This window comes from Lissotriton vulgaris, chromosome 3_1, assembly GCF_964263255.1.
Source record: "Lissotriton vulgaris chromosome 3_1, aLisVul1.2, whole genome shotgun sequence".
NCBI lineage: Eukaryota > Metazoa > Chordata > Amphibia > Caudata > Salamandridae > Lissotriton > Lissotriton vulgaris.
In genome coordinates this window covers 498,372,757-498,394,226 of record NC_141689.1, presented here as the reverse complement: position 1 = coordinate 498,394,226, position 21,470 = coordinate 498,372,757, and the positions used below count along the sequence as shown (strand labels likewise).

General features: G+C 49.2%; 1 protein-coding gene across 1 annotated transcript in view; it reads right to left on the bottom strand.

Annotated features, from left to right (window-relative positions):
• LHFPL2 (LHFPL tetraspan subfamily member 2) overlaps window positions 1-20,788 on the bottom strand; it is a 406,613-nt gene extending 385,825 nt beyond the window's left edge. Inside the window, exon 1 of the mRNA XM_086960742.1 lies at window positions 20,530-20,788. The gene's annotated coding sequence lies outside the window, so the exon portion shown is untranslated. The remainder of the gene's footprint in view (window positions 1-20,529) is intronic.
• Window positions 20,789-21,470: the final 682 nt, after the last annotated feature.

Here is a 21,470-nt window from a genome sequence, read left to right as displayed (position 1 = left end):
GAAAAAATCTGTCAAGAAGTAAACCCCAAGAGTTTGTATAAGATTAAAAGTTAAAGTGCTACACTCTTCACCACAGGAAAAAAACATAACTGACGTCTCAAAACAGAAGCAGAGCACTTTTCATACCAATCAAGAACTGCAGAAATCAAAACTCGGATTTCCTCATCCAAAAAACATACTCAACCAACAAAGCTACCCCATGCACCAATTCTTCACCCTGAAAATAGACTAGATCAAAACATCACATTCACAACATCAAGATAACAAACACTGTCCTCCCTTCCTTGATGCAGCCTTGTCATTATTTTTTGCAGTTCAATTTACTGTAAACTCAACCCAAAGGTATACAAGAGCTTTACATGAGCACCAGTTACATTACACAAGGACACGTTTATTTATTTATTTTTGGTATGCAGAGATTAAGTGATTTGCCAAAAATCAGTGTTCAGCTGTTGCATGGACTCGAACCTGGTCCCACCGTTATAAAGCAGGCAGAGCTGGACGTTGAGCCACACCCTCTCCGCAAACACCTCTATAATCACATCAAATAAAAGAGACATGCTTAATTCTCCAGGAATTCTCTCTCGTTATCTTCAACCAATGCAGCACAAAATTCACAAATATAATGACAATCTAACTGCAAGACAAGAAGGTCACTGGAAGAAAGGGTATCAACCAGCTCGAAAATGGGCTCGCTCTTCTAAATCTGTATTTTGAGTGTCTACCTTAAATTAACTCCCACCAAGATCAATTCCATCCTCATCATCAACAGCTTTAAACAAGCCTAGAATTACATACAAGTTGCTCTCCAATTTGAAACTTGAATATTTACACCACAACTCATCCCAAACATAAAATCACTAACACCTAGTCAGCATCATCTATTTCCAAATCTACAATACAAGGAAAATTCAAACAGTAAGTTACCAATAGCGCTTCCTTTGTAGTATAAAACTGAACTGTCCCAAAGCAGAACAAGCAAAAAGGCAATCTCCTCATTTGCTGGTGTCTCGTTTTCGATACTTAAGATATCAGGCAATGCTGTTAGAGATCTCTCAGAAGGTTCAACCATCAACACCACCTTGCAAATACAATCTAAATTTCCCTTTCATTGAGACCTTCTTATACTTCACAACATGTTTCCCAGATTGGGAGGCTTTTTTTGTATTCTTTGGTTACTTTACTCACAAAGGGGAGGGGTGCAGGGGTAAATCAACATCAAACGCCCATGTTTTTAAGAGACTAGATCAACAACAAAAACTCGACCATGTCTATAACTCATTTCTGTTCAAACCAGCTACATTCTGTGATTTAAGTTATGGATACCATCTGTGCAGCTAGGAATAATGACTGTGTTAGCGGTTCAGAGCACAAGTCGCCATAGCTCATCTTGCAATTCAATTGACGTCTACCATTTCCAATAGTAGGAATATTCATTATATCACCTTCCAGTACATCATTTCCATTAGATGCAGCATTTCATTCCCCGTCCCCCAACTCAAGAGGACTGGACTAACTCCACAGTATTAAGCGTTGTATTAAAACTAACATCGAAATACACACTTTTCCTGAGGCTGAATTCAGAAGCCATTTATGTTTTTCAGAATTGACACGCAGACAGCAAATGAAAGCAGCATTTTGGATATTATACGAGAATAGATCAAGAGCCCTACGGGAGACGCCTCACTTAGACGACAGGTGCCCGACACAGTGTCCTGGAGCAGGATAGGCTACGACGCAAGCGCCATGGCCACAAATGAGTTTTCGGGGATGCACTGGATTAAGGAGAGACATACACTAGACAAACACCCAAACAGTCCTGATGGAGCAACTGGCGTGATCTTCCAGCTGGAGGTCGTTTTTAAGCTGCGCCTCCAGATCCACAAAGCAAACCCTACACTAAGGACATGTTGCTTTCTTCCCCATTTCGGGTCTCATCTCACAGCTTCGGTCGGTTCCTTGTAAAATCTGGCCTCAATTCTTCTGAGCTTCCAAGAACGGAAATAATTGTTTCAATCTGGACAGACGTAGAGACATAAAATATTGAGACACATTGGCAGTGAGTTCACAGGCGTTGCCACAGAATCCTGGAGAAGTTCTCCATATTTGGAAGCCAGCGCTCTGAGCCGAGATCACTGAATCTTTTACTAGCATACATTTCAGTCTCGAAAACAATCCAATTTGCTTTGTTTAAAAGCCTTGCTTTTGCGCTTCCAACAGCTTTTTCTGCACCCTCCTTTCAATTTCCATTTTAAAATCAATTTGAGCTCAGTTTTGTTTAAGTTCTGTCCTGAAAGACTGCAACTGACCGAGTGGCATGTAAAAACACACATGTATTTATGTGCAATATTTGACACGCTCTGTGTCAAAACTGCACTTATAGTCATGTAATCTGCAAACCGTATTTTACACAATACAGTCAACAGTTCCCTTATACTTTGCAGCAAGTTCACTCCTTCTGGCCCTTGTGGTGCCTCGCACAACCACCACAGTGCTTTGGAGCAAACAAGTGACACAAGAGAGTGCATCACGTTATTCAGTAAAGGAAGTTTTAATCTCATCAACATGTCGGAGACATTGGAGCACCACCAACATTCATCCAAACAAAGATTTTCCCTCCAATTCCACAGTTTCTCTGACATGTTAGGGCAGCTGCTGTGCCAGCGCATCTCTCCTTTACTAGAGAAATCAAGAGGTCCAACAACCCCCACCCCGAAGCAGCCATGATAGTTCCTGGACACCAAAAGGGACCAGAGCCAACATAAATGTGGATCCAAATCAAAATTAGGTTCCTAAATTTTTTTTTTTTTAAAAAGTAAAGTAAAAGGCTGCATATCTGGATTCTGATTAACAGAATTAGAATGAATTGTCATTGGAACCCTCACACGGAGGTTAATACTACAGTCAGTCAGTGGCGGGGCCTCCATATGAGCATCCCCACACACACTGCTGCATACAAAGCTGGAAAATAAAATGGTTTTATACCACTTTACTTTTCTAGCTTTCTGTCGAATGGAGAGGGTAGGGCCAGTGCGGCATTGTTGCATTCAGTTAAATGGCTCCCTCGAGCTAAGAGCTGACTAGCTCGGATCCCGCACCCACGCGACTTGAGAGGTATCAACCTGAGAACACTTGGCAGCCTGCACAGCAAACCCCTGACCGACCTACACTCTGCTGATGAGGAACAACAATTCCGAAACACCGGTGTCCAGAGTTAATGCTGCAAACTTGCTTAAACACACAAACTTTCGAAATAGCGCACTCTCTACAAAACTGCATCTACCGTGATGCTCCTGGGGTTCACCCGCTGGTGGGTGGAGTCGGAGTGCGACCCATGACTTTCAATGGCGAGTGGTCCCATCACTTTGAAATGCACATGTTATTTTGGCCAGCTACCTTGATACGGCCAAACCGACATGCGGAGTTCAAACTCTCCAACCTGGGTTGGAGAGCAGGCAAGGGGCCTCAGTGCCGGCCCCAGTGCCTTTCGAAGCGCTGAGCCAGCCTGCACCAGCCAATCCAGATTCTGCTCTGAGCAGTGTCTGGATTGGATACAGTGTAGTTTGCTTTGCTACGTCACCTCCTGCTTAGAGAAGTCTGAGTCGCGGACTGGAGAGCGTGAGGACGTGCTCAAAAGGTAAGTGAAACTATGTTTTTTGCCTTTTCTAACTCCCTCTGTGATTGACTGCGTTTTTGTGTTGATGTCTTTATGATATTGTATGTGTGTGTTTGTGAGCTTGACTGTGTGCCTTACCATTTTTAAATGTCACCAACCGCCACTGCAGACAGTTCTGTGGAGTTTCAGGAGTACTATGTTTAAGGGTGCGACCATGCAAAAAGTACAGAACATCCACAAACTCCTTCGATTACAGGAATTCAAAAACGTTTTGCTCGTCACTAACCACTTCTATAAATGGTAGCATTAAATGCTTCTGCTTGGTCAGAATAGAAAGGGAATATCACCATATTGCAAGGGCATGTAGGTGACAGAGCTTCAAAGGCCCCTATACATTAACACATTTTCCCCATAGAGACGAGAAAAATCCTTTCATACATTAGGCCCACAAAGACTATCTATAATCCACAAATTGCTGTTTTAGGTTTAACTGTATTTTATTTCATGGCCAATACATATACCATTCCCTACAACCATCTGGTCGTCTAGGAGATCAAACAGATGAACTGCAATCACATCATTTATAAACAACCCAACCCAGGTACCAACCACCCCACCCAGACCCGTTACAAGCATGACCCCTAAAGTAGTCTGTGTAATCGATTTTAGCTCCCAAATTGCTGTTTTAAATCTTCAACTACTTTAATTCATTGTTGGTCTAATAAGCTCAATTCATCACCTAATCAAAATTTCCTGGGTGCCGATCTTAAGCAATCATGCATACGATAAGACGCCCCACCCTAGGCACCACATAACATGCAATCTTCGCCAAAGCTTTAGCCCTTTATAGTGCAGTCAGCGATTGACCAACTGTCCCACGATCTTATGGGAGATGTTTCAACCACCCACAATGTCTTTTAGGTAGAGGTTATGGATATTGAAGGTGCCGGTCTAGGTTAACACTTTCTGTATCACGCAGACCTCCAATCTGTGATCCAGTTCCTTGATGCCAGGTGCCCGTAAGTACTGCAGGATCGTGTGCATCTTTCAGCTGCGCAGTGGCTTTCCCTGTTAGAGCTGTACATTATAGAACACTGAACATTCACTGGTGATGTTGCTGAGGTGATCATGTGCAGCGTTGATGAAGATGATACCTAAGCTACACGTGAGCCACAGAATCTGGACAGTGAGCTAATGAGTTGAACCACACGTGTTGAGATTGGTGGACGTGGCTGCAGACGGGGAATACCAATGGATTGGCTTTTTAAAACTCATGAACGCACAAACAACTCACACAATATTGCACCTTTAGAGACTCTTGCAATTCAAGTGCCTACCCTATTCTATTCTAATGGATATTGATTAGTGTTTGAGCGTTGTTTGCAGACATCCTCAATCACTTGAGCCAATATGCAGCGGAGGCAAATATCCTCAATCGCCTAGTGCAATAGGAAAAGTGGAGCGTAAAACATCCTCATTCTCCTGGACCATCAGAGGAGTATGTAGGGTTGCAACTATACTCAATCACCTCGACCAGAAGGGAGCAGAACGAGATGCAAACATCTTCAGCTGCACCTGTAGGGAGAGGTGGACACAAACGAACACCCTTGAAAACCTAACAATACCTAACCTCCTCTAACTATTAATTCTACCAACCATTTACAAGAACTCACATAACACCCACGGATGACCACAGCTTACTGCTAGGTTTATCTAGCATAGTGCAAAATAAAAAGAGCAAAATACATGGAGTGCATTCCATGAGCTCCTAAGCCCAATAGCCAAAAAGATATGAATGCACTAAAGGCAGCCAGTATATCCGATGCCAGGTTAAATACAAACGATTTAATAAGTTGGGGAACTAGATGGGGAACAGTGTTGGTGCAGGTGGAGCAGGACACTGTAGACTTCATAAAAGATTACAGCTCGTACCAGGAGTTACTGGTAGAACCCTGGCTTTTGATAGACCCAGATATACACAAATAAGGTACGCTTTAGGTATATGTGTGATGCATGAGCAACTAACACAATGGTTAGAAATATTTCTATTTAAAACGTCATCACTTAAAACTGTCACAGTATTGTGCCACGGTCACAAAGGACTACTCCTGACAGCCATCTCCTGTTATGCAACGACAAAAAGCATCACACAGATCATCAGATGACTTGCCGCTAAAGAACACATCTGAGGAAAGCACCAATGAATGTTTTATGAAGAATCCACCTGATCTATTAGGCTCCATTGGCAATCTATGGAAATCAACACCAGTGGTGCTTCCCATCAAGGTGCATCCGTGAGCAGTCAGATTGTTCCACCTTCTGAAACAATGACCAGCGTGGACTTGGTGTAAACTGTAAAGGGATAAATATAAATCCATCAGTACTGCCAAGTGTGGATCCAGCAATGACTGCTGGCATCACTTCTTGTTGGCGTCGTGCAGTAACGAGGTTCATCAGCAGAAGCGGCGACAACAGAAAAGTCTGCATTTTTGCCGGCTGATCTCAGTGGTTTGGAATTCACATTTGATAATTTGGGAGTCAGAACTCCAACATTGGCTTACTGTTGGAGCAAGAAGCAATACAAGCTTTTCTGAAGTAGAGTAGTGGTATGGTAATCCCGAGCTTCTTCGGCCATACTGCTCAGGACTACTTCTATAGGAGGTATATCTAATGGCAGGATGAATTGTAAGAAAATGAAATGTGCAGATTTGCATTCTCGAACTAGAACTTGGTCTTTTTGTAAACACATTTTCATTGTCACTAACATGGCTCTCAAGACAGAAAGTGGAAAATGTCCATTTTCTTTTAATGAAAGGATTGTGCCTTAGGTCTCTTCCAATTGAAATGTAATCCACGGAGTATAAGAACTTAGAATACCAAGAACTTAGAATACCGTGATCTGAGTAGCAAGGGTGAAAATAGAAGAAAAAAACCAACAGCTGAAAAAAATACAACCTGCTGGGGAGGTTTTTGCCTGTTTTGGGTTAAAGGAGTTTATAGTAGAAGGCTTCCTTAACCACTTCAGATACTAAGGAGCTGGGAATCTGGAAATGGGCCTACCCATCCAATGGATTACATTGCTGTAAAAACGACTAATTGTTTCGAGTATCCAATCTATAGTGTCGCACCCTACAAATACACACATTCACTCTTCTAAAATCACCATACAGAAAAACGTAATCATGCCCAAAAGGCCAAGTCATTGGGGGCTAGCTCCTCATGGTGGTTAGGGGCTGTCACTGTTTTACTTGGTTGTTTCCTTTATTTTGACTAAAACTGCTAGGGCTACTTCTGTTTCGAGGTTGCTATGTTTTTTTAGGTTTCGCTGGGGGACGGAGCCGTTAGGCTCCGCCTCCAGAGAAATCTATTGAGTACAGTAAGCACTCTGGAACACGCCCCCCCGTCCCATTGGCTAGCTCCATAAATGGAGCCTAGCCATTGGAACAGAGAGGCGTCCGTCATGGCCGGAGGAGACACGGGGGCGTTCCCGAGATTCTTTGGCTTTTGCCGACGTCACGCGACGCCGGGAACGCCCCCGAGTCTCCTCCGGCCGGGCCGTGCTTGCTGCTGTCCTGGGCATCGTGAGTGTTTTTCCCCGGCACGTTCTCCCGCCGTTCGTGTTCTGACCCGCCCCCCTCACGCCCCCTGTGTCCTCTCCCGCCCCCTCCCGCCGTCCGCCACTGCTTTAATGTTATTTTGTCATCATGGCGCCAGCTTCGGTGCCCACCCGACATTTGCCCGATAAAATCAGCCCCCGCCTGCCTGCCTAAGGAGAAGGGCCGCTGCGCTGCCCGCAGCGACCCGCTTCGGTGCCCACCCAGGCATTTGCCCGATAAAATCAGCCCCCGCCTGCCTGCCTAAGGAGAAGGGCCGCTGCGCTGCCCGCAGCGACCCGGAAGTGCCCGCCCCCGCAGCCCGGGGGGAAGAAAGAAGAAGCCTGGCAGCCGGTTTGCAGGGCTCCCGTGATGCGAGGGAGCCCTGCTGCATCTAGGAGAGCCCAGGAGGAGAGGAACCCCGCCCGCGGCCCCGTTCTCCCGCCGTTCGTGTTCTCTCCCGCCCCCCTCACGCCCCCTGTGTCCTCTCCCGCCCCCTCCCGCCGTCCGCCACTGCAGCAGATCCCCGCCTCCCTCTCCCCTCCCACAGCAGATCCCCGCCTCCCGAGCCGCAGCAGGTCCCGATGCCGTTGTAACACGGCCTCCGCTCTCCCCCTCCCCTCCCACAGCAGATCCCCGCCTCCCGAGCCGCAGCTGATCCCGATGTTTCGGAAAATGTGTGCAAGCGGAAGAAGTCCAGGTGAGTGCCCGTTCCTGCTTCCCGCTGTCTGTGTGCCGTTCCCGCCCCCCCCCCTCTTCCCGCTGTCCGTGTGTGGTTCCCGCCCCCCCCCTCCCGTTGTCTGTGTGCGGTTCCCGCCCCCCCCCCCCCTCCCGTTGTCCGTGTGCGGTTCCCGCCCCCCCCCCCCTCCCGCTGCCGCAGCTCCCGGAGCCCCGAAATTCCTCACCTCCCACTCGGATGGGACTGTCAGGCAGGCTCCGCCAGGCGTCTCCGCTCCTCCGCCTCTCTCTGTCTGTGGGCCCCAACTGGGTCTACGGCGGGGCCTACCCTGCGACTCCTCTTCGTCCCGGTGTAGGGCTCGGGTAAGATCCTGGATCAGAGTTAGGCACCCTCCCGTAGCCCGCCGTCGCAGGCCGTTTCCAGCATCCGTGGGCCACTCTACCGATCTGCAGAGCGTGTGTTTGTTCAAGGGTGTCAAACGCAGCCCTTCGGTCCCCGGTGATCTTTGTATTCGCGCGCAGGTACGCTATCTCGTTCGTCTCCTCCTGTTCAGTCATTTCCTCCCGCCCCAACCATTTGTCATGTTCACCTCAACTGCGCGGTGTAAGACATCTTCGTTATATCAGTTACTGTGTTTGCCATATCTGATCAGCGTGATTGATCATTGCTCCAGCCACAGGTTGGTAATAAGCTGGTTTGAGAGACTCCCACATTTCCCATAGGGCAAAACGGGCATGACAGCATTATAAACTGGCCATTTATCAAGCTGTTCCCGCCGGTCATGGTCTGAGCATTGCTAGGCAGGCCGGCCTCCCAGCTCGCTGGAGCAGCCCCGAGCACGCCTGGGCGGCCGGGCAGATTGCTGCGCCATGGATTCATAACGATTGGACATCCGAGCTGAAGTAAGAGCACATAATCGAAGTAAAACCGAGCAAGACAAACATATTTTGATAGTGGAGTTATTTGTTTGTGCTGAGATCGGCTGAATATCTGTTCTTTGATTGCCTGCTGGGAACATTTCACTCCAGTGTTGTATTAGGTTGAAGCGAGTTACAGCTTAATTTGTGCCGGGGTTGCCGGTGGTAGGCACTAGGACTCGTTTCTTTGAGCACTGTGACTTATTTTTCTTCACACTTGGACCTAGAGCAACAGATGCAATCAGAAGAGGGGATGATAAGGAGAAAGATGGGAAAACAGTGGCAAATGAGAACATATGAAAGAGAAAATAGAAAAAAGAGGCAAGAAGTGGAGGGGGTGGTAGAAAGAGTCATGAGGTGGAATCAAGACTAGCCAGCATTAGCGCTCTTCCACCCGAGCAATTCTGTAGCACCAGCTACAGAATCTTAAGAAAAACTTTGGGCGCCTGCACTTACTTACTTATTTATTTTTGTAAATCAAGCAATGAACGAGCTCATGCACGACCCACTGTAAACCGTGCAGGTGTATTTTATTCTTTCACATTCAAAGGGGGTTTCTTGTTTACCAAGCTTTATGAAGCTATAAGTGGGGAAACCTAGTTGATCTCTGGTACAGTCATCACATTGACGAAGAGTAAATTTAATATAATCTGAGAAGAATTTTGAGCAGGATCGGCAGTTTCTGTATATGCTTCCATCTCTGCTCACCACTCATTACAGAACACTGAGTGGCACGTCCCATACCCGTGTTCAACCCCTTTCTCTTCCAATTTAGTATCCGTTCTCCCCTTCTATTTTCTTGATTTTACCTCTTGTCTTGTAGACTTGCAAGTATGGGTGTTTGTCCAATGTTGATAAGCGCAGGGTATTATCACAGCATCCACTGTGGGCATAGAAATATTGCTAGACAAGGGTCTGCTGCTCTCAGGCTCTTCGGTGACGCTGGGAACGACCGGCTGGACTTTAAGCTGGCGGCTGCTGTGCTATCCCCGGGAGGATGTGGGGGCTCCGGGAGTAACGAGGAAGAAGTGTCTGAGGTGAGCAACCCCTTGATATGGCTGGGCCAGAGGCGGTCTCTCTTTCGGGCCTGCCCCCCAACACCGGGCACTGCCCCCTGCATTAGTTACCACCCACCCCTCACTCCAAGGGCAGTCATGGAAAGGGAAGTGACTGCTGGGCGGGGCTTGCGTGCGTCATGCTAGGTGAGGGCAGTTCCTGCTGGAAGGCTTGCTCTGCTCCCACGGTGCTTTACCCGGGACTTGCACCGCACTTAGGGCTTCTGGCAGCGCGGGAGCAGCGGCGGACATGACACAGGCCGGGTCCGAGCTGCTGCCCGACGGCTTCGAAGATGAGATAGATTCCATAATCCCGCGGTCTCCTGTGCCCGCCCAAGGGTCTGCTGCTCTCAGGCTCTTCGGTGACGCTGTGAACGACCGGCTGGACTTTAAGCTGGCGGCTGCTGTGCTATCCCCGGGAGGATGTGGGGGCTCCGGGAGTAACGAGGAAGAAGTGTCTGAGGTGAGCAACCCCTTGATATGCCTGGGCCAGAGGCGGTCTCTCTTTCGGGCCTGCCCCCCCCGACACCGGGCACTGCCCCCTGCATTAGTTACCACCCACCCCTCACTCCAAGGGCAGCCATGACCTGTTTACAGCATTGAGCACACAGTCCTAATCCCTTCAATAACATTGAGTACATCATCTCCTTAGGCCACTGCCACCATACACTGTGTTGTGACCCTCACATCTGTCACACCAGTTACAGTTGTGACCCTTCCCAAAATCACCGCTCACTCCCCACTGGCACCCACTTCCACCAGGACCTCCTCAGGATTCAGCAGTCATCCACCTGGGCATGATTGCAGTGACTACAGCCAGGCACGATTTGCAACTCTACACCTCTTACTCAATATTGCGTAAAGCCACACACCCCTAATTTAACTCTGGGCACAGCTCTCCTGATCACAGTTGCACAGCATGTAGCCACAATACTCCGACATAACATTGCTCTTTTCTGCACGCACGTTAATTACTCATGTCATACCAGGTACAACTGTGGCCGTTGATCTCGCATACAACAGAGCACTGACCTCTGACACCGTGTGTGGTTCTTTCTCACCTTAAAACTGGCACTCGATTGTCACCACACAGCAGTAAAAGCATCTGTGCAGAGCTACTCCCCAGTCTCTCTACCCTTACTTGGTACAGTTCTAATCACTCCGTCTACTTCACCTGGCACAGCTCGTTGACATAGGGTATGGAACTTGTTCCTGCTAAATCAGGCACAACTGTGACCCTTTATTCAGTCCTCCAAACCATTCAGGTATTGGTTTCTGCCACAGGAATGAGCTTTACCCACTGGATTTGCCCAGGACAGCAACTCTCTTTTAATTGTTAATCATTGGTGCCTTGTTGGTTTGTGGTTGATGGAGACTTAAGTTAAATATCCAGTGTTGTTTCCATGGAATGACTTGTGAACAATACAAACCGTCTTAAATTGTGAGTTTTCTTTAATTGGTGTGTTGTGAAGGCATGTGTAGTGTTATGTGATTGCTGCATTGTGGGCTGTGAGAGCTGTGTGGGCTGAGAGAGCTGTGTGGGCTGTGAGAGCTGTGTGGGCTGTGAGAGCTGTGTGGGCTGTGAGAGCTGTGTGGGCTGTGAGAGCTGTGAGAGCTGTGAGAGCTGTGAGAGATGTGTGGGCTGTGAGAGATGTGTGGGCTGTGAGAGATGTGTGGGCTGTGAGAGATGTGTGGGCTGTGAGAGATGTGTGGGCTGTGAGAGATGTGAGAGCTGTGTGGGCTGTGTGGGCTGTGAGAGCTGTGTGGGCTGTGAGAGCTGTGTGGGATGTGAGAGCTGTGTGGGCTGTGAGAGCTGTGTGGGCTGTGAGAGCTGTGTGGGCTGTGAGAGCTGTGTGGGCTGTGAGAGCTGTGTGGGCTGTGAGAGCTGTGTGGGCTGTGTGGGCTGTGAGAGCTGTGTGGGCTGTGTGGGCTGTGAGAGCTGTGTGGGCTGTGTGGGACGTGTGGGCTGTGAGAGCTGGGCAAGCTGTGTGGGCTGAGAGAGCTGTTGGCAATGTAAATAACAATGCCATTTATTTATAAGTAAACAAAAAAAAAGAAATGTCATGAGCAATGCCAATAGCTCTAACTTTTCCAAAGGCGAAACCATTGCATTGTAAATGCTTGTTTCCACTGTAGTTGTATGCCCCGTTTTTAAATTGCTCTCACGTCTGCAGTCTTACTCTTGCATCTTCTTAGTGATACACCAGTACATCAACCATCGACTGAACTTCCACCAGCCCTCTAGACAACTACACTCCTCTTCAGTCTACTTTGCACAAACACCGAGCATCCATTACAGCTGCTCCTCCTCCTACATCAGAGCCAAGACCTTGAACAACCATCCACTCCAGCTTCGTACAACCCCCTAGCTTGCAGACTTCAGAAAGACTCAAGAGCTGGCTCCTTGACAGAGCACCCGGATACCCCCGGGGGTGACAGTGTTGCGCTATTCATTTGCGGTTTGATTAATATGGGAAAAAAGTGGAGCGAACCAACTAGGCCTGCTGAGATTTTGGACACCTAAATCTATGCAGCATGTGCATTTACTAACTTGGCACAAACTTGATCATAGAGCAAAAGAGAGCTGGAGGGCACAAGCACCAAAAGAAATCAGATATGTGAAAAACTCAATTGTGAGTGTATGCTAGGTTCTTGCTGATGGCTCAAAGGAGCCAGGGAGGATCCCTACAGAAGTCTAATTACCCGTTTATTGAAGAGGTGCATCTGTAGGTTACTTTATTACTTTTGATTTTCTGAACTTCAGTAATGTGTGTGTAAACTTGTTGAGGGATTTCTTTGTGAGATTCTCATTACAAAGAGAGAGAATTGGTCCAGGTTTACTCGGTTGTGTATTTTTGAGGTCTCACCACCCAGAGTAAGCACTCTGGTTTAGAAAGAACTATTGTGGTCTTAGCAAGAATGTACCTGCTTACAGCCCACCCATGGATTACCACTGGATGGCTTCATTTGTCACTTAATTACTTGCTTGGTATTTGATGACTTGCCTTCCTCTGCTGTGTCACCCCCATGGACTCAATTTGCCATCCTTTTGATTGGCTGACTTCTATCCTTCCACTGCTCACTTTTAGGGAACTACTTTTTTCTTTCGGACCAAGTACTACTTGAGTGTGCATGCGTTTTCCAGTTACTTCCCTCATGTGCTTCTGAGCCTCACACTCGGGGTACAAGTCCAAGAAGTGGGGGGACTGACAATATGCAAATGACCCCATGACGTCACGTGCTGAACGTGTCCCGGTGTCTGAAAATTACACTGGGACAAGTTCAGCATATTTCTGTGGGGGCCAGCTTCCTGGCAGGAGGGACGGCATCTGTGAAAAGAGTGGGGGGACGCTGTGCACCTGCGTGTACCTCCGACTCGAGCCCTGCTCACACTTCAAATTGCCCACTTGCTGCAGCATTATGCCTTTTTTGCCCCATTCTGTACAGCATTGGCAAAAAAAATGTTGTTGCCAATGTTACACATCATTGGCAAAGCCAACAGCTCCAAAAAGTGAGATCTATTGGCTTTGTCAAAGGTTGCTTCATTTAAAGCCTGGTGATGCTGTACAACCTTGCGTTGCACAGCCACCTGCAGTAGTTAGCTTGATGGCAAGCTGGTGTGCTGATCTTCAGCATTTTGTAGGTGATGCAGCAGGTTTTGATGATACACTCAGAACTATTTACAACAAGGGGTGGTGAGGGACAGAGTCTCTGAATTAAACAGAATACTCTCACCCAGTCAAGAGATCAGGGCTAGATCCCACACCATTTTTTAGCTCACTGCACCATCCCAGTTTCAGAACCTGGCTGTATGCAAATTAGTCTGTACCTGTCCCAGTGCATGATGGGAACAGGGCAAACCAAACTACAAAAGCCAATTCTTACACTGGGAAGGAAACAAGCTACCGGGGACCGGTTTCTGGCATTTCAGCCTCTTCGGCCCGGCTTGCTTGAATCCTGATGGTGCAATGAGCAAGGGACTCACATCTGAGTATACCCTTCCACGCTTAGGGTGGACAAAAATATTTACAACAAGGGGTGGTGAGGGACAGAGTCTCTGAATTAAACAGAATACTCTCACCCAGTCAAGAGATCAGGGCTAGATCCCACACCATTTTTTAGCTCACTGCACCATCCCAGTTTCAGAACCTGGCTGTATGCAAATTAGTCTGTTCCTGTCCCAGTGCATGATGGGAACAGGGCAAACCAAACTACAAAAGCCAATTCTTACACTGGGAAGGAAACAAGCTACCGGGGACCGGTTTCTGGCATTTCAGCCTCTTCGGCCCGGCTTGCTTGAATCCTGATGGTGCAATGAGCAAGGGACTCACATCTGAGTATACCCTTCCACGCTTAGGGTGGACAAAAATATTTACAACAAGGGGTGGTGAGGGACAGAGTCTCTGAATTAAACAGAATACTCTCACCCAGTCAAGAGATCAGGGCTAGATCCCACACCATTTTTTAGCTCACTGCACCATCCCAGTTTCAGAACCTGGCTGTATGCAAATTAGTCTGTTCCTGTCCCAGTGCATGATGGGAACAGGGCAAACCAAACTACAAAAGCCAATTCTTACACTGGGAAGGAAACAAGCTACCGGGGACCGGTTTCTGGCATTTCAGCCTCTTCGGCCCGGCTTGCTTGAATCCTGATGGTGCAATGAGCAAGGGACTCACATCTGAGTATACCCTTCCACGCTTAGGGTGGACAAAAATATTTACAACAAGGGGTGGTGAGGGACAGAGTCTCTGAATTAAACAGAATACTCTCACCCAGTCAAGAGATCAGGGCTAGATCCCACACCATTTTTTAGCTCACTGCACCATCCCAGTTTCAGAACCTGGCTGTATGCAAATTAGTCTGTTCCTGTCCCAGTGCATGATGGGAACAGGGCAAACCAAACTACAAAAGCCAATTCTTACACTGGGAAGGAAACAAGCTACCGGGGACCGGTTTCTGGCATTTCAGCCTCTTCGGCCCGGCTTGCTTGAATCCTGATGGTGCAATGAGCAAGGGACTCACATCTGAGTATACCCTTCCACGCTTAGGGTGGACAAAAATATTTACAACAAGGGGTGGTGAGGGACAGAGTCTCTGAATTAAACAGAATACTCTCACCCAGTCAAGAGATCAGGGCTAGATCCCACACCATTTTTTAGCTCACTGCACCATCCCAGTTTCAGAACCTGGCTGTATGCAAATTAGTCTGTTCCTGTCCCAGTGCATGATGGGAACAGGGCAAACCAAACTACAAAAGCCAATTCTTACACTGGGAAGGAAACAAGCTACCGGGGACCGGTTTCTGGCATTTCAGCCTCTTCGGCCCGGCTTGCTTGAATCCTGATGGTGCAATGAGCAAGGGACTCACATCTGAGTATACCCTTCCACGCTTAGGGTGGACAAAAATATTTACAACAAGGGGTGGTGAGGGACAGAGTCTCTGAATTAAACAGAATACTCTCACCCAGTCAAGAGATCAGGGCTAGATCCCACACCATTTTTTAGCTCACTGCACCATCCCAGTTTCAGAACCTGGCTGTATGCAAATTAGTCTGTTCCTGTCCCAGTGCATGATGGGAACAGGGCAAACCAAACTACAAAAGCCAATTCTTACACTGGGAAGGAAACAAGCTACCGGGGACCGGTTTCTGGCATTTCAGCCTCTTCGGCCCGGCTTGCTTGAATCCTGATGGTGCAATGAGCAAGGGACTCACATCTGAGTATACCCTTCCACGCTTAGGGTGGACAAAAATATTTACAACAAGGGGAGGTGAGGGACAGAGTCTCTGAATTAAACAGAATACTCTCACCCAGTCAAGAGATCAGGGCTAGATCCCACACCATTTTTTAGCTCACTGCACCATCCCAGTTTCAGAACCTGGCTGTATGCAAATTAGTCTGTTCCTGTCCCAGTGCATGATGGGAACAGGGCAAACCAAACTACAAAAGCCAATTCTTACACTGGGAAGGAAACAAGCTACCGGGGACCGGTTTCTGGCATTTCAGCCTCTTCGGCCCGGCTTGCTTGAATCCTGATGGTGCAATGAGCAAGGGACTCACATCTGAGTATACCCTTCCACGCTTAGGGTGGACAAAAATATTTACAACAAGGGGTGGTGAGGGACAGAGTCTCTGAATTAAACAGAATACTCTCACCCAGTCAAGAGATCAGGGCTAGATCCCACACCATTTTTTAGCTCACTGCACCATCCCAGTTTCAGAACCTGGCTGTATGCAAATTAGTCTGTTCCTGTCCCAGTGCATGATGGGAACAGGGCAAACCAAACTTTCTCACTGCTCCATCAGGATTCAAGCAAGCCGGGCCGAAGAGGCTGAAATGCCAGAAACCGGTCCCCGGTAGCTTGTCTCCTTTCTGGTAAAGAATTGGCTTGGTAGTTTAGTCTGCCCTGTTCCCATGATGCACTGGGCCAGGGACAGACTGATTTGCATATAGCCAGGTTCTGAGCTGGGATGGGGCAGTGAGATAAATAACGGTGATGGATCAAGCCCTGATCTTTGGACTGGGTAAGAGTGGTCTGCTCAATTCAGACACTCTGTTCATCACCACCCCCTTTTGTAAATCGATTTTGGCCACTATAGGTGTGGCAGGGTATACTCAGACATGAGTCCCTTTCTCACTGCTCCATCAGGATTCAAGCAAGCCGGGCCGAAGAGGCTGAAATGCCAGAAACCGGTCCCCGGTAGCTTGTCTCCTTTCTGGTAAAGAATTGGCTTGGTAGTTTAGTCTGCCCTGTTCCCATGATGCACTGGGCCAGGGACAGACTGATTTGCATATAGCCAGGTTCTGAGCTGGGATGGGGCAGTGAGATAAATAACGGTGATGGATCAAGCCCTGATCTTTGGACTGGGTAAGAGTGGTCTGCTCAATTCAGACACTCTGTTCATCACCACCCCCTTTTGTAAATCGATTTTGGCCACTATAGGTGTGGCAGGGTATACTCAGACATGAGTCCCTTTCTCACTGCTCCATCAGGATTCAAGCAAGCCGGGCCGAAGAGGCTGAAATGCCAGAAACCGGTCCCCGGTAGCTTGTCTCCTTTCTGGTAAAGAATTGGCTTGGTAGTTTAGTCTGCCCTGTTCCCATGATGCACTGGGCCAGGGACAGACTGATTTGCATATAGCCAGGTTCTGAGCTGGGATGGGGCAGTGAGATAAATAACGGTGATGGATCAAGCCCTGATCTTTGGACTGGGTAAGAGTGGTCTGCTCAATTCAGACACTCTGTTCATCACCACCCCCTTTTGTAAATCGATACACTCAGAACAACGCCTCAGCGTGGGGGTGATGTGGCAGTATTTTTCCAGTCCTTTGAGGAGTCAGGTGCCAACATGTAGGTGGAGCTTCAGAGGAGCCAGTATGAAATCAAGGAAACTCTCCTCTAGATGGGAGGAGTGCTGGAGGTGGTTGCTTGATCAGAGGTGTCATTTGGGCAGGTTGGCTTCACTGCACACGGCCGGGTGAGTGAGTATTAGCCAGTATATATGTTCTTGGCATTGTGCATCTTGAAGACCTCTCTTTCAATGTGGAGTGCGGAGTGACTAGACGTCCCTGGAAAGCAAAAGTGCACGTCTTCTGAGCTCCAGCTTAAGCCTTTTCTGGTAGCAGTGTTTGTGAAACTGACTTAAGATGGTGCTTTAATACAGTTTAATATGGAGGGAGAGGCAGTTCTTGGGTTGTATTATTTCCCTGGCTACAGGTACGCTCACAGCGAGTCGAGTCCCATGGGCCGGCTCATGAATTTCAACTGCATTGCTGGGGACTTGTACTCTGGGGCACTTCGGATGGAGGTTGACGCCGACGTTGAAAGATGCGGGGTTCATAGGGTACTCCATAGGTAACTACCAGGTTCTGAGCTCTTGAGGTGCCCAAGTAGAAGATACGGCGTTGGATGGAGAGTTAAGATTAATACTGAGAATCCAATGCCTGTTTCGAGGGAGTTTGTGACCACTTGATGGTCAACCTCTTGAACACTGACAAGAGCTACCTCAACAGCGAAAGAACAGAATATCTGCACTAGTCTTTGCCCACTGTGTAAAACATATGTAATTCCTCCAGTTCTCTTCGACTCACCGACGTCGACCAAGAATCAACCACTTTTAAAAAGCGACCACTATTAAGATGAACTTGGTGGCAAAATTGGCGACCATCCTTAAACAACGCATTAACAACTAACATTCGTATTGTGTTGTACACCGACCAAAAGATTACAGTCAAAAGGATGTGGTTTGAAGAAAATAGTCAGAAACAACACCATTTTTTTTCTTTCAAAAGTTTTGATGTAGTTGTGGGCCCAGGGGGCGAGTGGGGCTGAGGCTTTACTGGCCAGTCTAATATCTCATGTCAGATCCCCCAACGATCGCCATCAGCACTCCGCATCCATCCACATGGCAACCACCTGGTCCGAGGTCATAATGGTCACCTTCAGCCAGTCTGTTCTCTTTCCTACACCTTTAATAATTAATGGCGAAACCTACACGTCCCAGAAACCTATGTTCTGATCGTGTCGCCAGGAACACAAATGTTCACTTCTGGGCTTTCATTTAACAAACCAATGCATTCTGTGACATACATTGTTTGGTCACTGAAATATGGCAAAGTCAATACAAACGAGATGTCGAACACAGCTCTGGGAATCCATTTTAGATCACATTCACTCGTTATAAATTGACCTTTCGTTGATATCCAGAAAGTCTGGGATGTATCCTCCCCTCTGGTTCCTAGGGTGTACAGACCCGCAGTACAGGTTTAATGCAAATTGCTGAAGGTCTATTTGTGCCTAAATTCTTGAAGTTGTGTTGTCACTGTAATGGATTTTAACTGTTTTTCTTGCTCACTGCACAGCTCCACACCGATTTAACGGTGGAGCCAGAATAAGCACAATCCGCGAATTTCCCTGAGTGGGAATTTTTTTCTAGTAGCCCTAAACTACTAATATATTTCCGCGGTTGCTGCCTTCCTTAAATGGGCTGTTCAGAGCACAGTGTCATGTTCGCCAGGTAGCCTTCACCGGTTCAGGATGCTAATGCGTGTGCTGTAGCTATGTCAGTGCAATCTACCTGCTCGTGGTCGGAGAAATGTGTACCTTCCAAATGATACTATAACTTGTTTCGTTGGTGATTAACTGTGGCGGCCTGGGCCGTACAGAGGCTCTCATTGTTACAATACTTGGCCTTCTGCAGCATCACATGGGGGGTACAGTAAGGAGTGGTGCTACCACCAGCTGCTTTCATTAGGAAACGCACACGCGAGATTTAGCTGAAAGGGGCAACCATTGAAGTGAATAAGTACCCTGAGGAAGTGAGGCGTCTGTCAGCTGCCCCATAAATCAGAGCGCGAGCTGCTGACAGGCTCTCTCGTCGTGCAGGCAGGAGTTGCTACAGCTCCATCTGGGGGGGCTGAGCTCAGACTGAAGAAACGTGCGGAAAAAGCTGCTTGAGGGTAGGTATTCCTCAGCACCAGGGCACCCTTGCCAGGCCACCGCTGACGTCATGCACACGATGGATGACGTCGGCGGAGGGCAGGACACGTGGGAGGGCCCTTCCTCCTTAAATAACAAGGTGAGTTACAGGCCGCGGGTGCCATGCGCGCCTCTACAGGCCCAGAGCTCGCCTCCGACCTACAAATGACACTACTACACCCACCTACACCGAGTGTCAAAATCGCCCGTCGATGGTGGACCGCGGCCACTGAGCGCGGGACTGAGGACTGCAGGCTGGCGCGAGGAAACCCTCCCCAGGGAGCAGGGAGTGCGCGGAAAGGAATGCCCCGCGCAGGGCCAAGCAGCAGCCCTGGCACGTCAACACCGGGCGCACGAGGGATGCCCCATTCAGCGGCTGCCAAGACCCCAGCTGGCGCGGACACTGGCAGCCCATCTGGGAGCTGGGCTCCTGCAGCCACGTCCCTGGCCGCTCACACGCCCCTCGGTGCAGACTCGCGGCCCGGCCGTGCACGCCCACTCCGCTCCCAACTCGCCCTTCCTTTGAACTTTCCGTTGTTGGCAGCTGTGCAAAGAGGGTCCCCGCCACATGCGCGCGCCGACCGCACATCATCCCCTGGCACGGGCTCCGCGGAGGGGGTGGGGAGAGGGGGTTATTCTGACACACCCCCTCACCGGCCGACCACCTCAGCAGACAGGACTAACTGTAACGGGGCATCTTCCAAGTACTGTTAAGAGAGGGACGCGCGCGGGGAGTCTCGGAGCTCCCAGGGGGCGGTCTCTCTTAATTAGGGACAGCTGGGGAGAGGGCAGGGGCGCAGCTGCGCGCGGGGCACTCACTTTCATTCAGGCAGCAGGGGGTCTGAACCCCGAGCACACAGACACACACCTCCCCTGCCTGCAAAAAGAATCACACACCAAAGCAGACAGTGGCGAAGACGCTCAGTTGTGTGGATTTCACCGCGTCTGCCGTTGTCAAACCATCCATAGCCATAGCAGTTATGGACCCGGCATCCGAACTACACACTCTCGGTGCTCCCTCCCGGTGCTGCCCAGTAGGGCACCGAGAGAAGAGAGGGGGTCTCCTTTCTTCCTCAAAGACCCCCGAGAGCCGGGCAGACTTCAGGTCCGCTCCCTGGAGACCCCGGCAGAGTCCCGCGCCGCCCCATATGAAGTCCCAAACAGAGACACACAGTGCAAGTCTCACTTACCTCACGAAGCATCAAACTCCAGCTCCAAGCGCTGCCTCGGGCGGTGTGGGGGAGAGCAAGCCCGCTCCGATCCAAGGGGAGTCACATACATCCAGTGCGGGGTTCTGTCGTCCGGTCCTTTCTCCCCCACAAGAGTCTCATCCACAACGTGCTTCTTCCACGCAACCCTCCCCCTCCAGCAACCTGGTATGAGGGGCGCACAGGGCAGTCCGGTGAGCTACTGCTGGACGCCTCTGCAGGCTGGGCCGGCCCCCGGCCTTAACACCGCCCAGCAGGGAAACCCCTCCCAGACACTTCTCCAGGGCGCCGGGAGTCTGGGCGCGAGTGGGACGGGCGTGGGGCGGAGCTGCTCCCCGCCCACCGCCTGTCTCCGCAGCCAGCAGCCCCAGGGACCGTCTCCGGGGCGGAGTGAGGCTGAAAGGGGAGTTTCCTGCGGGAAATTCGACGCTGCCTGGTCTTTCCTGTAGCCGGTAGACAACAGGGCGAAAAGGGGGGCTTCGGGGACAAAAACTCCCCAGACTAAGAGGGCCACTTTCCCGTTTGTCGTCAAGTCAAATGAGTTTAGTGAGTGAGGGGACTACAATTGCAATTAAGTTCGTTCGGAGACAACGAAGGCTTCTACCTCTAAGTGAGACTTTAGTGAGGCAGGCCAACATGATATGTTTTCAGTTCTTTCGATTCGATGGGCCTTGACGAAGTAGGACCTGGACCCCGCAGGATGCGTGTTTTTGGACAGCCTAAGGCAGGGGTACTCATAGTACGGCCCGCGGGCCAGTGGAGGCCCGGCAAGCCTTCCCTGGCGGCCCGCGGACCTTCCAGACATCGTACCCGAGCTTTTTTTTAATTTTTTTTAGAGTGTCTGCAAACAGAGCGCGACTCAGATTCTGCTGCTCTGTGGGGGCCGGGCGATTCTCACTATAGTCAGGGTGGAGCTGCAGGGG